The sequence below is a fragment of the Parus major genome, chromosome 2, assembly GCF_001522545.3.
Source record: "Parus major isolate Abel chromosome 2, Parus_major1.1, whole genome shotgun sequence".
Classification (NCBI taxonomy): domain Eukaryota; kingdom Metazoa; phylum Chordata; class Aves; order Passeriformes; family Paridae; genus Parus; species Parus major.
The window spans coordinates 72,191,989-72,209,712 of NC_031769.1; positions in this window are offsets into that span (position 1 = coordinate 72,191,989).

Below are 17,724 nucleotides of genomic sequence, written 5' to 3' on the forward strand. Positions count from 1 at the left end.
TGGTATAAAGGCCTAAATTGGCATGACATTTGAGCTTGATGCAAAGTCTGTGTCAGGTCTGACTGATGTATGTCTGCATGTCTTTTGCCAACTGAAAACAAACGTCAACTACTGTGTTTTGTACTAGGTTTTACCATAGGAAAAAAAAGGGGAAGAGTAACAGTGTAAAGTTTACGTTTAATTTCCAAAATTCTGGTATAAATCAAAGTAAAAGATAGTGCATGTTTACTTAGAGTAATTAATTTATTTTCTATTAGATGTATTTTTTACTAATGTCAGAAAAATGAGTTGTATATTATTATTTAAATAAAGATGGGATATGAGGTGAGGCAGTGTACATGAAAAGGCCTGTTGATAAATAAGAAGTGAAGTGTGGGTAGTTATTACACTTCAGAGTCTGTGGTCATAATAAACCAATGCCCCTAATTCCTTTAGGCTGCCAGCTGCCAGCTGAGAGGGTACTTTGGACCTTCAGGAAGAAGATAAATAACTTTAATATGTAAGTCATACTCTAAGATAGAGTTTCTCCCTGTCAGTGACATATTTTTTTGTTTGAAAATTCTGTCAAAGCCTCTAGAATGATATATTATTATTTATGCATCCAGCACCAGAATCTAAGCACTCATTCTGGTATTAGACACTATGGTGCATTTCAGGATACTTGAAATGTTCCACAGATGGACGTATTAGAATCTCAACATTCTAAAAAGAAGAAAGGGAAAAAATGTGTTTGACTGGTTGTGATGAAAACTATCCCTTTATCAATCAAGTGAATGAGCTGTATCAAAAAAACCAAACAAACACAGCTATGTAGTACAATATTAGTATATGAAGTAGAATTATGGATATCCAGGTTGGGGAAAATTATGCAAGGGGTACACCTGAGTCACAACACCTCATTTACCTACCCTTTATTGGTTGTAAATCACAGAATAGATTTAAGAGACTTGAAGATAGATAATGTCATCCTTTTGAAGATATGAGAAATCAGAATGAAAATAATATAGTGTCCATTCCTTCAAGCTGGTTTTGGAAATGGGGAGAACTTCTTTATTGAAAAGCAGCTAAATATCACCAAATACACATACAAGTACTGTGTGCAAAGCTGTAGGTGGGGGTCAATGTCTTGCTGTCACAGGAGAGATGAAAGGTTGGGCAGAGATAGGTCATAAGGACTTAAAATATGAAAGCAAATCATTTATGCTTGGTGCAGCAGGGAACGGAAAGACGGTGGAGAGAAGTAAAAAGAGGATTAACAAGAGCTAATCCTAGATATGAAGGTTTGTATGGTTTATGTAGATTATCGCCTCTGCAGTGGAAATGGATTTGTTGCAGAGTGGCACCCAAATGTGTGTATTTCCCACAAATTGTGAATTTAAACCCGTCAAGCTGTTTTTTGAGTTACAGGTCATCAAAAATACTCTGATAAAGAGCAGCTGCACAGGGAGAGTTACAAGAAGACTTCTGTTATATGCTAAAATATTTTTTTCCTCTCTTAATTTTGCATAGCAAAATGCTTTTAAATTGCAATCAAGCAATGATGAAAAATTTGCACATGCTCTGAAGGCCAGTGACCAGGCTATGAAATACCACATGTTTGAAAATAATCCCTTTTTTAATATTCTTTAATGAATTTAACATCTTTTGTAGTCACCTCATTAAAAAAATAAATAAATAAAGTTTCAAGCAAAGACACCTTGACATTAAATTTATGCTTCGCTTCCAGTCAAGAGTGAAAAATAGAAAATGGTCAATGTGCATGTACATCTATCTGTCTGTCTATCTATATGTATAAACACAATGAGTCCTACTTTAAATATTATAACAGCCACAAGAAAAAGATGTCTTCAGAGAGAAGCTGGGAGACTGTTGAGATGCTCATATCTGCAGGGAATAAGTAAAAGTCTGTTTTCTTCTGAATAAAGGGATAGTACTTGCCAGCTGGGAGAGCTAGGATGGACAGAACCCTGATTCCCTTCCGACAGGGAGTAGCTGGTGAGTCTGACACATTGTCTTTTAAACTACTAAGGTCAGAAAAATTTAAAAACTTACTTGGAAACTTAGGTTGTCCCTAACATAGATGTTTGTAGGAAAATTTTGGTCCTGGAGAGTTTTTAGCAGAATATGGTTTAGAGTTATTACAGCATATAAAAATGAACATGTCTCTTGTCTTTAAAGGTCAAGAAAATCAGAACAGTATTATTTCAGTGTTCATCCTCTGTGAATTCTGTTTCATACGCTCATACCCTTCCTTTTACAAAAGCAGACTAATTTTCTGAGTATAATGGCAATTTACTAGGACATCTGAACCTCCTAATAAACTTCAAAAAATAAATGACTGCCTGATAAGGTTTTGTTTCATTGTGTAACAACATTTTTACTCAGTTTCAAGGGTAACTGTGTATAATCTAATCCTGTTTTTTAAAATATCCTCCCTGCAGAGTTTATGTCAATTAACTACAGAAATACACTTGAGCTTCAAGAGTGTCTGAACTTATGTGCTTAACTTATGTGCTGATCATTTATTACATGGTATGTCTCAGATGTGTGCTGTTTCTGATGGAGTTTAATGTTTACTGAATGTCACAGATTTTTTTGTACTGGGGAACTATTCATTAAATTATTAATTACATAGCTGGAGCATCCCAGTTGGTTTAAGAGCTGTTTTCAGAATAATATTTATATAATTTATGTTGGATTTAGAAGCACTGCTATTTTTCTTTCAGTTGTATATTCTGATTCACATCAACATGTACCAATCTAAAAATGCCATAGATGGGGATGATGGGTTTTTCTTGTTTTCCTCTCATTTCACACCCTAAGGCCTCACCCAAGAAGAACTTAATTTCTGAAAGATAAATTTGTAGAAGGTGTTTGCAGGGTTTATCTGGGAAACTCTTGACTCCTAATAAAATAGTATGATTGCATTTATAACTTGGCTTTTCAGGGAATGAATGATTTATCTGTACTTAGTGATACTGTGGTCAGCTGCTGTGAATGTTATACAATATTAAGGATGAGTTAACTCTGGTAGAGCTACTGCCTTTTAGAGCTACAGTTCAGTGATCCCTGTTGGTCCCTTCCAACTCAGAATAGTCTATGATTCTGTGATTCTGTGATGAACAGGGTCTTAAGCCTGCAATAAGAAGGTCTGGATAAACATAAAATTTAGTGAAAGATGAGGTATCTTTGGCATTGTTCTGAGATTTAACTTTTCAGAGATCGAGGTTTTCTAACAATGCACAAACCAAATTGCACTTATTAAAGTAAAAACAGATTCATATCTTTCAGAAAATTGTGTTATGCAAATAGTTCTTACTTTACTCTTAACCTTTAAGTTGATATTTTAAAATTACCATAAGATGAAACAACTTCTATTTTACTCATTGGGTGTTCAAAAGCTTATGGAATCATAGAATCACAGAATATGCTGGGTTGGAAGGGATCCGTCATGAAGTCCAACTCCTGTCTCTGCACAGAACACCTCCAAGAGTCATACAATGTGCCTGAGAGCATTGTCCAAATTCTTCTTGAACTCTGCCAGGCTGGTGCTGTGACCACTTCCCTGGGGAACCTGTTCCAGTGCCCAAGGACTCTCTGGGTGAAGAACTGATATAAAATATAAACTTCCCCTAACTCAGCTTCACACCATTTCCTCAAGTTCTGTCACTGGTCACAAGAGTTGGGAAATTAGTACCTGCCCCTCCACTTTCCCTTGTGAAGACTGTGAAGACAACAGTGAAGTGTCCCGCAGTCTCTCCTTCTCCAGACTGAACAGGCCAAGTGACCTCAGCTTCTCCTGATGTTGTTTCCCCTCCAGCCCCCTCACCATCCTCATGGCTCTCCTTTGGATGTTCTCTAACAGATTAATATTTTCCTTATATTACAATTGCAGCATCCAAAACTGCCCCCAGCACTGGAGGTGAGGCTGCCCCAGCTCAGAGCAGAGCAGGACAATCCCCTCCCTTGCCTGGCTGGCCATGCTGTGCCTGATGCCCCCCAGGACAGGGTTGTTCCTCCTGGCTGCCAGGGCACTGCTGACTCGTGTTCAACTTGCCATCAACCTGCAGTTAAAGGCAATCCAAAAGTATTCTTTTTTGCTTGCTCACATTTTTAGTTGTTCTTTTCTGGACCAATGTTTGTGTACTTGATTCTATATATCCACCCACATACACACAAACACAGTTTTTATTTAGTTTAAGTTTATTTACTGCTTCTTGATAACTCCTTAGAACTGAAAAAATATCATTTGCTGAATTCTTTAAAATCAGTTCTTACATATAATATTCTAATAGTCATGGGAGTTCACATTTGAATTTGTATAATTTGTATAAAATAGAGAAAAATCTGCCAATGTCTTGCTTTATCGAGGTAATACAGTTTAAACTACTAATCTATAACAAACTATTGTCCAGTTAGTTTCCCATCAACTTCATATTATTATGTCTACAGAAAGAAAGGTATATAGTTGTCAAGTAACTGTAATCTCGTCCTTTTAGATGATATTCATTTTTGGCACATCAAAGCTGTAGCTGTCACCTGTACCTGGTTTGAGTATGCCATCATCTTATTCTTTTGGCTTTTTACCTTGAAGATACAAACATTTAAAATAGTCCTTATAGCATTTTATAATAAAATCATTCCTTCTTCAGTGTTTGAACACCTGACCCAGTGTCTGCCTATTTCTTCTTATTCCTCTTATCTGCCCAGACCCCTGCATTAGAAAGAAATTTATGAAAACTGTAAAATGAAATTTTCTCATTGAGTAGTAGCTTTATTAAAATTTGAAACTGGGAAACAATTGTATTTGTGCTGTCAACTTCCTAGTATCACATAATTTTTGTAGTCAATATAATGCCTAACAAGCTAAACTCTCACTGGTGTTCAACATAGAGAGTTGATAGAACCACAAAAGTTATTCCTGTCTCCATAATATTGTACATTAAATGCTTTTATAATAGATTTTCAACATATTTACATAATAATGCCTTCAGACGTAATGTTTGCCATATTAATGTAATGTTTATAATTTGGGGAAGGAAAGAAGATTGGGGTAGACATATACTAATGGTTTTATTTTTCAGTATTGAACATTATGATTGTGCTTTCTCAGCTAGCTGTACTTCATCAGATTCATTTGCAAATGAAAAAAAAAGTGAAAAGTATGAAAAATTCAGTGTAAGATGTGTGATTGCACTGAGCACTTTAAGTCAAAGCATTGCATACAATCCTGTTGCTTTATCAGCTTGCTTTCTATTTAAGAACAGTGAAAAATAGGCTATTAAAATATCATCTAAAAGAGAGAAATAGTGAATCCAGATATACTTATGAATCATTACAGCTTTATTGTAAATGGAAACAGAGTTGAAGTAAATGTTCTTTGACCTTTCCTAGTGAGCTAGATTAATAACAAAATTAGAAATAGCATATATTTCTACTGAGCTTTAGAATCAGCTCCAGACTGGTCATAGATATTGGTCCTCTTTCCTATTCATGACTTAAAAACTCTTTTATTAAAGTATAATTCTTGAAAACAGAAGATTCCAGAGGCAAGTATTTAAGGATCTAAGTTCATCAAATTTTTCATTAAAGTCAGCTGGGCTGGGATTCTTGCATATTTTTGGTATTTTCAAAAATGTTCATTTAGCTCTCCACTACAGATGGTACTAGTAAAGGACAGAAGGGATTATAAGATACATTTTTTGTGCCTTCTTCTCAGGGGTATTTGTTTTTGGACCAGCCTTAGTCAGAATGTGATAATGAGATGAATTATTTCACACCTATTACCCAATGTAAAACTAAAACTATAAAATGTTCATTTAAAAATTATTTCATACTTCCATCTAGCCTTACAAGTAGGTTTGTGCTGAACATAGGGTTGATAATACAGAGATGTTTTTGTTGTTGCTGAGCTGGGATTACACAGAGCCAGGACCTTTTCTCCTTTTCACATTGTCCTGCTGATGTTGAGACTGGAGGTATGTGGGAGGCTGGGAGAAGATATGAGGACAGGTGACCCAAACTGTCCAAAGGGATATTCCAGACCATATGTTCTGTGTGTAAAGTGGGGGGAAGAAGGAGGAAAGGAGGGGACATTTGGAGTGATGGCTTTTGTCTTCCAAAGTCACTGTTCTGTGTGATGCAGCCCTCCACTCCTGGGGATGGCTGAACACCTACCTATCCATGGGAAGGAATGAATCAATTCTTTGTTTTGTTTTGCTGGTGTGTGTGATTTTTGCCTTCCCTATTAAACTCTCTTTATCTCATCTCACAAGTTTACCTTTCACCCTTCCAATTCTCTCCCCGATACCACCTGGGGGAGAGTGAGTAAGCAGCTGCATGGGGCTTGGCTGCTGACTGGGGTTAAAGCATGACATAAATGCGTCACATTTGTTTTTCAGAATCAAACTGTGTTTTTTTATATTTAGCATATTATCCTGAAAAATCTTGTTTGCTCATTATGCACAGCCTTATTGAGAAGCACTGTTTGCTGTAACTAACATTAATAATAAGAAAGTCAAACAGCACCCACTGTAGCCTTGCATGATCCAAAGTTCCACAGTATTTTCTTGTCCAGCATGAAGAAATAACTTTAATAGCTTGGATTCTATTATAGTGAATTGATAAATGTGGATTTGAACTCTCCACATTGATATCTATAGCTACCATTCCTCTATACAGAGCCAACAGTGTTCAAGAGTGTAATTAATTATTTATTTACTTAGATGGGGTAAATTGAGATTTCTTTTAATTGGCTACTTTCATCTGAATTCAAAATATGGTAAACAATAACTCTGTATTCTGGAGCTTTTGGTCAGGTCAGTAAAACAAGCTACCTCCTTCAATATGATTCCCATTTTTGGTGCATCAGAGAGAGACTCTACATGCTGGGCAACAATCCAAGCTAGGTAACAAGGCACTTAAAGTCAAAGTGAACTGCTATTTTGTCAGATGGTGGAGAAATAAATCCACCAGCACATAATGATTGATTTTTGCCTTCAGAGAAACAGATGGATCAACTACATTACGAAAGAATATGAAACATAAACACAATGATTTAACCTATATTATCAATTAAACTCTTTGCATTTAAAACTCTAAGCCTATTTCCTCATCAGGTGCAGGCTTCTTAGAAAAAAGTCAATAAATAATAAAAGGAGTAATGTGTTGTATGTTGTAAAATATGAAAAGGAAGATATTCTTGTGATGTACACCACCATTACTAAAAGTGTTCAGATTATAGAAAGTGTTCATATTGCAATAATTTCTTAAAAATTTCTGAATTCTTAAAAAAATTATGTGTTGCCTTCTAAACTAGTCTGTATTTTTGTATTATATACTATTATTATGTAGCTATTTGTTTTGTTAGGTTTTTTTAATGTTTCTGTAACCAGATGCTTGGTTGTATCTTTCAGAGAACTAAAATTAGAGACTCCTGTGTGGTAAATTTAAGAACAGGTGCATCAGATCCTCAGATTCTTCCAGTTAGCAAATTTAATTGGCATTGGATCCTGTGCAAGAATTACTCTTTATACTACAGCGATGAAGAACATTCATTCCTCTTTAAGTTACATACATCAGTCACTTATCTGTGCAAGGTTATCTGAACTTATATTTCACAAACAGGAGAAGAAACAGCCAAAAATTATTTTCTTAATTAGTACAGAAAACACACACAGTTAGTGAATTTTATTGTAGCATTGCCTTGTGTTTGATTTTGTTCCATCAAAAATAATTAGCTTATAGCTGAGGTTAAAAAGTATTTATTAGGTAAGACAAAGGCATAAAAAATGTGCAAATCTGTAATGACAGAAATGTGAATCATACTGTTGACACTTCTTGTCATTTTCTTTTAGAAGTACTCTTTCTTCATGGGGAATAGGAAAGGTGATAGAGTGTTTTTCTAAAAACTGTATTTTCTCATCATGAAGCTTGAACAGAGAGATATTTGTGTGTTGTCCCTCCTGTGTGTGTACATGTGTATGTATTTATACAGGCACATCCACATATACAAATGTGAGAGATCCTATCAATTCCTTTGGAGGTGATATGAGTGTTCTAGGGCTGAGAAGAGAAAAGCACCTCATACTACTACTACACACACATTTGACATACTGTATTATTGGGATGTTTGTGATATCCATTTGTGTTTCCCACAGTCTGCTCCTCATAACACTCTAAAACATTAAGTGTATTGGCCATTTTCACAGGAACTAAAAAGAGGTCTCATACTTCTTGAAAATGAGCCATTAGATGCAAATTGCTGCTGCCAGTGAGAAAACAGCAGACAGAACCCAGTCAATATTTTCTTCAGAAGAAACTAGCCTCAGTTGGTTTCTTCCCAGCAGTTTTTCATAAGAAGAACCTTCCTATGAAGGCTCATATACTCTTCTACTGGAATACATCAGGTAAAGCTTCAGGGAAAAGGAATGCATCTGGAAGAAGTCTTCATTAGTTCCACTGTCACAAATACCTGGTCACATTTGGCTTTCCTACTTTGAAAAACTTTCTGTAGGTGAACTTCTGTAACCAGCAAAGAAAAGATTGTCCTCAAATCATACTTCACTTTGTTTTAAATTACAGTGCTATATTCCTCAGATCAAACTCTAAAACCCTTTGTTTTCATTGATCTTGTAGGTCGTGGCATAGCATGGTTGCAGTATACATAGGGTCAAGGACAGTATACTAGCATTGCACATAAAAAAAAATATTCCTTTCACCCTTGGATATAAAACGTAAGAAGGCAGTAAGTATTTTTAAATTTAATTCAAAGGCTGTCTCTCTATGAACAAATAAGCTATTTTGTAACAAAGGATTGCTGTATGAACCAGCTTAGCCCTTGACAGCTTATAAAGCCCTACATACAGAAAGTAGTAGCCAACAGCAATAGAGGCAATAGAAATCTCAGAGCCTCCTGCTATGAAGTGAAGATAAGAGAATACCAGCATGACAAAATGTGCTAGACCAGGCACTGATGAAAGTGTCTGAAAACTTTGGAAAAATTTCCACTACTTTTTGGGTCAGCCATTGGTTTTCTTTCTTTTGTTCTCTATGGTTATGTGCCCATTCTTAACACAGATAGGTTACCAAAGTAATCAACCCTACAGCAAAGAGCCTGTCACTCGTCAGATGAGAAGTCCTAAGAGAAACAAAATCCAGGGTGTAAGTGGTTGTAGGCCTTTCTCCTACAATCTTAATTCCAGGCTCCTTAAATTCTTTTTTCCTGTTGTTACTTTCCCTAATACTTATCAAACCAATAAATTGGCTTGTACATTTAATAAAGTGGTTTAAGGAGTATATACCTTTTTCTGCTACCCTAAACCTGACTAAATAAGCTACCCAGTTTATAATACAGAACATTCTTTTTTCCTTTCAAACACCACTTCCTGTATGCTCAGAATAAATTGCTTTCTCTTAAAACAAACAAAAAACCCAAAGCCAATGGCTCTTTCTAACAGCTTATCTCTCTTTAAATTCTTTCTTCTCTGATACATATTTTACCATAATAATTTTTTTTTGCTTTGTTTTGTTTTGTAGCTGACATGGTTTAGTGCTTTTATTATTTATAAATCAATGTATTTACTAAATCTGCATTAAATGGATCTGAACTCTATTTCTCTTACTGTAGTAAATAATTTTTTGGCATGTACCTGTATCTAATTCAGAAATTAAAAAACATTTAAAGCTGATAAGAATTAGCACAGACCTAAGGAGATAAATATCATTTTAAGTACCACATTATTGTGTTGGATATTGAGCTATGACAGTATGCCATAGCACAATCATTAAGAAAGGAAGGAATAAATTAATTTTTCTTATTTATTAAATAAAAGTATCAAGGTAAAGTTATAAGATTATTCTAAGGAAAAGTGCAATATCCTATTTATCCATTAACTTTAAAAGACATTATTATCACTTCAAGACAGTTTTATGGATTTCCAGAAGGAATAGCATATTGAGAGGAGGATGTTCTACAAGAAATGATTTTATATATACCTAATTTTTGGAGTAAAGTAAAGCAAACTACCCTTCTTGTGTCTGATTTCTTGTAAAAGCATGAGAGAGGAGACTAAAAAATTGAGATATCTGATCTGGAAATTCTCAGTTTTACCAGTATGCTTGGGTTTCTCTACAGGAGAAGAACAAATTGTGAAGCTCCAGGCAAGCAGTGTACTTGCTCTACTACTATGTGCATTTTTATATTGAAGAAACACTAGGATTGGGTGAAAACCATAAAGCACAATGATCTAAAAGTGTTTCTTCTGGATAATAGATTGCCCGAATTCAGGCATACTTACAAACTGTTCCTATATAAATCTTAATATAATAAAGATCTTATCATTTAAGCATTAATAAAATTGCAGTTAATATTAGGATGCCTATTTGAAATAATTTTCTGAACCTGATGAAACAAAAATTTAAAGACTAAAACTACTTAAATTTTAGTTAAATAAAAAATTATTGGATATTAAAGTAAAAGATATTAGAAAAAACTGGTCCCAAATGGTCCAAAAACCAGTCCTAGGTTCTGGCAGACTTGGTGAGGGATATTTCAGTGGGAAACTCCTGGATGCCTTTAAGTACACACCTCAAATTCTCCATCTACAGTTTCTACCAGCCTGGTCTTATTCATTCACTCCAAAAGTGATAAAACATGTGGTAAATAACATCTTGTTATTTGTCTGTCTGTTCTTCATGATACCAACAAATCTGCAGGCTGGGAAGGATGAAACCATCCCATGGCAGTCCTGTGATATGCATGTTCTTTGATTTAAATATAATTCTAAGCTGTATTTACATGAAAGTAAAGAAGGCTGGAAGATTGCCTAAGTAATTTAAAGTTTATGAGGTAAGGAATTCAGTTGTAAAATAAAATTTTTTGGTATTAAATCACCCAAAAGTTGTCAATATTTAGGTGGAAGAGTATGGTTAAGGACTGTCTACATTCAGACTTAATTTAATGTTAGCTTACAAATGGTGTTGAACAGCTGCCAATGGATTCTCCCACTGAGAAATGTCACAAAGCAACTGACTGTGTTGTTTTGTTTCTAAAATCTCTTTTATCTTTTCTGTCTTACAATAAATATAGCCAGTTGTACTCTTGCTTGAAAGTCATTTATCACTAGAAAAATAATTTCTCTGTGCAGCCCTGAAATTGAGACAATCACACTACTTTTTTTTTTAGTTCACTATAATTTGAAATACAGATATAAACAAGCTGCATTTTATCTGCATCTCCACCATGGTCAAAGTCTAAGTTGTCAGATTTTAGGAAATTACCTAGTGTCTCCAGCTAATTTCCTTTGTTAACAAAACTGAGCTAGGGACTCTAAAAATATATCAAGACTCTTAACAATATAATTATTTTTTTCCCAGGGAATAATGTATGAGAGAAGATAAGAATTTTCATGCTGGGATGAGTCAGTCCACACATTACAGCAGTAGCCTTCAACCAAGAATATATATTCTCATGTGTTTTACATGAACATGGAAAAACATTGTGCTTAAACAAATGCCATGAAGGAAGAAATACTCTCTGAAGGGTAAGGAGACCTAATGAAAACCTTGCGTGATTTTTCCACATATTTGATGGCTTGAAGGGAGTTTGATATTTCTGAGGGTTACAAAGTTGTACTCAAGTCATCAGGACTCCAGCTGAGAATAAAGCATGTGTTAATGAACTGCATAGGCTGTAAACCAACATTTGTCGGCTTAGCACCCCATTAACAGAGATATTTCATAATCACTTTCACTTCAGTCTAGAAGAAATTGGTGAAAAAATTGACTTTGTTAGTATATGTCTCAATTACTTTAATGAGAGAAAGGGTCATTAGTTGTTACACACATTTTTAAGGCTTATTAGGTACCTTCCCTTAGTTGTCTAATGCTCTGAAAAATGTAACATTCCTATATTCTTTACTAGCACACTTTGTGTTGCAGACAAAAAATCTTAATTGTTAGGTTAGTGAGAAAAATTTGCTGTATTCTTTAGAAAAATCTGAGGATCTGCATATCCAAGCACATATATGTAAATATGTATCTCCGTATAGATATACACAGTGAATTTTTATCCTATTTTTGATTCACTTGGGAGTCATAGAAATGCAGAACAGAAAGAGATCATGAGAGGCTGTGATGTTTGTATGATCCTGATTTCAGCTGAAATAGAGTTAATTTTTATCTTAGGTGGGTACAGTGCTCTGTTTTGGATTTTCTGTGAGAGTAATGTTGACAACACAGTGATATTTTGGTTGTTGCTAAGTAATGCTTACTAGAACTTGAAAATCTTTTCAGTTTCCCATGTTGTGCCAATGAGGAGTTGCACAAAAAGCTGGGAGGAACCATGACGAGGTCAGCTCACTAGAACTGGCTAAAGAGATATTCCACACCATGGAATGTCATGCTCCGTTTATAAATTGGTATTGAATTGAGCAAGAGATGCTCAGAGAGAGGCTGAATGAACATTGATCAGTGGGTGGTGAGCAATTGTATTGTGCATCACTTCTTTCTCTCAGGTGTTATTCTGTAGAATCATAGAATGACTTGATTTGAAAGGAACCTCAAAGATCATCTAGTTCCAATCCACCTGCCATGGGCAGGGGCAGCTTCCTCCAGACCAGGTTGTTAAAGTTAACTCCAGCCTGGCCTTGAGTACTTTCAGGGATGGGCCATACTTCTCTGGGCAACCTGTTCCACTGTCTCAGCACCCCCACAGTAAAAATGCCTTCCTAATATCTAGCCTAATCTTTCAATTTAAAGCCATCACCCCTTGTCTTATCACTACATGCCCATGCCAAAAGTCTTTCTCCAGACTTTTTGTAAATTCCCTTTGGCTACTGGAAGGTTCCTGTAAGATGAGCCCAGACTTTGTCTCTATTCTGGTAAACCCCACTCTTTCAGCCTGTATTCATGGTGTTTCAGAGACGTTTCAGCTCTCTGATCATCTTTGTGGCCTTCCTCTGGGCCCAGTCCAGCAGGTCCACATTCTTCCTAAGTTGTGAGCCCCGGAGCTGGATGGAGCACTTCAGGTGGTCTCACAAGAGTGGGGTAGCGGGGAAGAGTCACTCCCCCCCCCAGCATGCTGGCCCCACTGCTCTTGATGCAGCCCAGAATACAGTTGACTTTCGAGGCTGTGAGTGCACACCACCAAGACATGATCAGCTTCTTGTGCACCAACACCCCTAAGTCCTTCTCCTCCAGGCTGATCTCAATCCCTTCATCTCCCTGCCCGTATGTCTGCTTGGGTTCCCCCAACACAGGCACAGCACCTTACATTTGCCCCCATTGAACTGCACGAGGCTCACACAGCCCCACCTCTTAGGCCTGACAAGGTCCCTCTGGACGGCATCCCTTTCCTCCGGCATGTTGACTGCACCACACAGCTTGATGTTGGCAAACTTGCTGAGGGTGCACTGTCGGTGTTAAAGATGTTAACCAGTGCTGGTCCCAAAACCTACCCCTGAGAAACACCACTCATCAGAGGCCTCCACCTGGACATAGAGCCACATGACCACAGCTTGTTGAGTGCAACCATCCACCAAAATCCTTAACCACTGAGTAGTCAGTCCATTAAATCTGTGTCTTTACAGTTTAGAGGAAAGGATGTCACACAGGACAGTGTCAAATACTTTGCACAAGTTGGGGTAGATGGCATTAGCTGCTCTTCTCTCATTCTTCATTGCTGTAACCTCATCATAGGTAGAAAAGAAATCTGTCAGGCACAATTTCCTGTTAGGGAAGCCATAATGGCTGTCACTAATCATCTCATTTTCCATGTGTCCTAGCATAGTTTCCAGAAGCATCTCTTCCATGATCTTGCTGGGCACCAAGGCTGACAGCCCTGTAATTCCCTGGGTTTTACCTATTTCCCTTTTTAAAAACAGGCATTATATTTCCCCTTTTTCAGTCACCAGGAACTTCCCCAGAGTGTCATGTCTTCTCAAATATGATGGATGGTGGCTCAGTCATTTCCTCAGCTGACTCTCTCAGGATCTTTGGATGTATCTCATCAGGTCCCATGAACCTGTGTACCTTCATGTTCCTGAAGTAGTGAAAAAGAGAGTGGGAGAATGAAGAATTACCTGCTGTAGTGAGAGATCAGGTATAAAACTCTCTTTTTCACTACAATTATCAATACTTTTATAAATTAGTAGTAGTAATAGTAGTAGTAATAATTAGTAATTAATTAGTACTAGTAGTATTATATGTATTTTGTTTCAGTCATTAAACTCTTTTAATCTCAACCCTTGAGGTTTATTTTTTTTTCCTTTCTCTCATTTCCCTCCCCACCAGTGGAGAGAAAGTGGGAAGTGGAGTGAGTGACAGACTGACTGATACAGAGTTGCAGGTTGGGGTTAAGCCATGACAACTATCAACTTTCATAATATATTTTTCTTACTTGTTTTAAAGTTTTGGGTGATGGAGATATTATAATCTTTAAAGACATTTCATTAAAGTGTATAGTTACATTTACCGTAAGTCTTTTTCTTCCTTCGGATTAGGACATTAACCTGCATTATTCCCTTTCAAATCCATTATTATCATTCTATTGATAGTGCACATGGAGAACAGATTATACTCTTTTGCTTTACAGCTGTCTTTTATGTGTTTAGAGATTTAACATTTCTCTTCCAACCTCTCTTCCAGATAGACTACTTCAATTCTCATTTGGAATGTCTGATCAATCTCATTGTTTTTCTTCAAACTCTTTAAAATTCATCTGCATATTTCAAATATTTATGGCTTGACATGTTACCACAGTCACAGGAGTGGAAGTACAAACATACATGACTTTTTTGCAAGAAAAAACATAACTATAATTTTTCCAGAAGTTTGAATTAAGCAGTTCGGTTCATACCTCCAGTCAGAGATTGAAATGTTATGGTTTATCACTTCAACCATTTTTTTGAAGGACTTTTGCTTACTATGGCAAAGTTGTTTAACAAAAACTACATGGAAGACCACTGCACCCTGAACATGGCCCCTGGGCTGAGGCCGTGTTAACAGTGAGTTAAAACGCTTAAGGCTATTCCAGATAAGAAGAAGTGACACTATTATTTTAAGCATATCCACTCTGCGAAATAATTGATAAGGCTGGGAGGAAACTTTCACAGGAGGATCAAACTCAGCAGTTTCAGGGTGGAGGCCATGCCAGGTTTATCTGCAGCAAGGCTTGCACAGACCCCTGTGCCCCTCAAAGTGGGGAGGAGGAGGGTCTTTGGTTTGAAGAGCAGCCTCTGGTCAGCAGCAGTGAACACCCATCATCTGCTACACGAACTGGCTCAGCTGTGAAACCACCTCCCACCCTGAGGAAGACACATCCACAGGACATGCATGTGAAGGGGCAGCAGAGGAGGTGTCACAGTCCATCAAAGACCCCTGGAGTTCCCCTAGACTCATTCCTGAGGCCTTGCACCAGAATGCTGCAAATGATCCAAAATGCTTCAACTGATTCACAGTCTTGCAAGACAGATGGTCAAACTCGCCCTTCCCAGGAGAGGCGCCAGGGTGTTACCACCTGGCCTGAACATATATTAATCCTTTGAATTCTATGCTTTTTGGTGGGGGACCCTTACCACCAAGAAGATCAGGTGGAGGGGATGGACAAGACATTGTTGGGACCCATGAAGTAGTGATATGTTTTTTTCTTAATATGTCTCTGTCACTCTTCCTGTCCATCTGCTCCCCACACCCTTTTCTATTTCTTTCTTTTTCTTTCTTTCTCTTTGCCTTTTTTACTGTTAAATAAAATATATAATTTAAAATAAAATATATCAATTTTTTGGTATTAACATTTAAGCACGTTTTGGTTTAATAATATTTTGGGGAATAATTTTGAACATTGACTATTTTGAATCTTTGAATATTAGTAATCCATAGAGAGCTCACTTGCTCCTCTGTGACTAGAGCAGTTCTTGATGTCTGTTTTCCCCCATACCCCTCATTTCCCAGTTCGGGAATTTTCCACATTCACAATGAGTTCTTCTTCTTGTTACAAAGAGACAACAGAAAGTGAGTTGAAGCTTCTGGATGAAAGATGAATTCTTGTAATATGTTACCAAATGAGCAAGTAAAAGTACAACATTAAGTGGCAGAAGGATGGATGGGTAGGAGGAATATCAGGGATATGAACGTGTTTTCCTTTGATGCCAGGATCATTATGGAGCCTGGAGCTGACTCCCTCCCTGTGGATCACTAATTTCATGTTCATCCCTTAGCTGCGGATGCCTCATCCTTACTCAAGGCAGAGTAGATTAGATATAGGTGGAAGTTCTTCACTCTAACATGTAAACTTGGTCTAACAGAGGTTTCCCTGTCCATGGCAGGGGGTTTGGAACTAGGTCCCTTTCAACACTAACCATTCTATGATTCTACTCCTGCTTCATTTGTAAATCTCACTGCTGTCTAACTAACCTATCCATCAAGTCCTTACCTGTGTGATTTTTGTGAAGCCCTTCATGCTCATCTCAGATCTTCACCTGTCTGCTTGGTTGTCCTGGGTCATGCCACTGATAACTCCCTTAACAGAGCTGATCCTCTGCTTAAACAACTTTGGGGTGGAAATTAATAGGGTCAATCAGCATACCCAACTCTTTCATAAGTGAAAACAGCTGTTCGTTCCCTCCTTTCCACTCCTACATAAGTAGATCTCAAATTAATTTTGCAGTGTTTATTTCTTTTGTTGGGTTTACTCCTGGTGAGGGCAGTGTAGAGGAAGAAAGAGGAGTGAGGTCTAGATAGTAATCATGGTTTTGCTGTAGCAACTGTATTCTGTGTGCTGGTTTGCATAACTTAGCTAGAAAACTTAGAAACATGCCAAAGTGCTTCATCTGCTAACTATACAAACTGAATAGCTGCTGATAAAGCTGTATTGGGTGACTTATTTCATTTTAAAGCAAGCCATCTAACAGGATTTACATATTCCCCTTCTGGTAGCTGAGATAATCTGACTTCTGAATGAGGGTGAGAAGCTTATGCATATGAATAAGAAACATTTGTTTATTTAAAGAGTGATTGACAGAAGGTCAAAAGATAGATCTGATGTGATTTAGATCATCTGTTGTTTTCCAACATCATCTAAAGAGACCTCTCAGATTGTCCCAAGGTCTGCAATAATAAGGCTGTAAGGACTCCAGATTTGATAATAAAAAGATTGCAACAGCATAAAATAGTAACATTTCCCTGCATATTTAGAAACCCAGAAACACTTGATAATTCTTATGACTACCTTTCATAGAACTTTTATGACCAAAGTTAGGAAGGAATGTTCTGGTCCGTGCATGTGTAGACAGCATAGATGTACAAACAAAAACCTTTTTATTTAATATCATGGAGGGTAAAAGAGAATGGGAGCTTTAACAATGACCAGCAGTTTAGCTGCCTCAGTAAATTTTTCAAGGTACTCAGAAAGATACCAGAGCTGTCTCAAGACCTCTTTCACCAACATAGAAAAAATTAAATTTTGTATCTCTATAGATGAGAATTTGAGAATGGCTGGAGCAGGAATACAAAGCCACAGGGAAGCTGTGGTGAGCTCAGCTGCTTGCTCTTGCTCCTGCTGCCTGGCAGATGGGAAAATGTGAGGAACAACTGCTCCCACACCAGCAACTGCCACTGTTGCCTTCCCACTTTCCAGAACTCTGGCATAGATAAATCTTGTATTGGGGTCATGGATATCATTCATATATCCATTTTGTCTGTGCCAACAGCCACATTTTTTCCCTA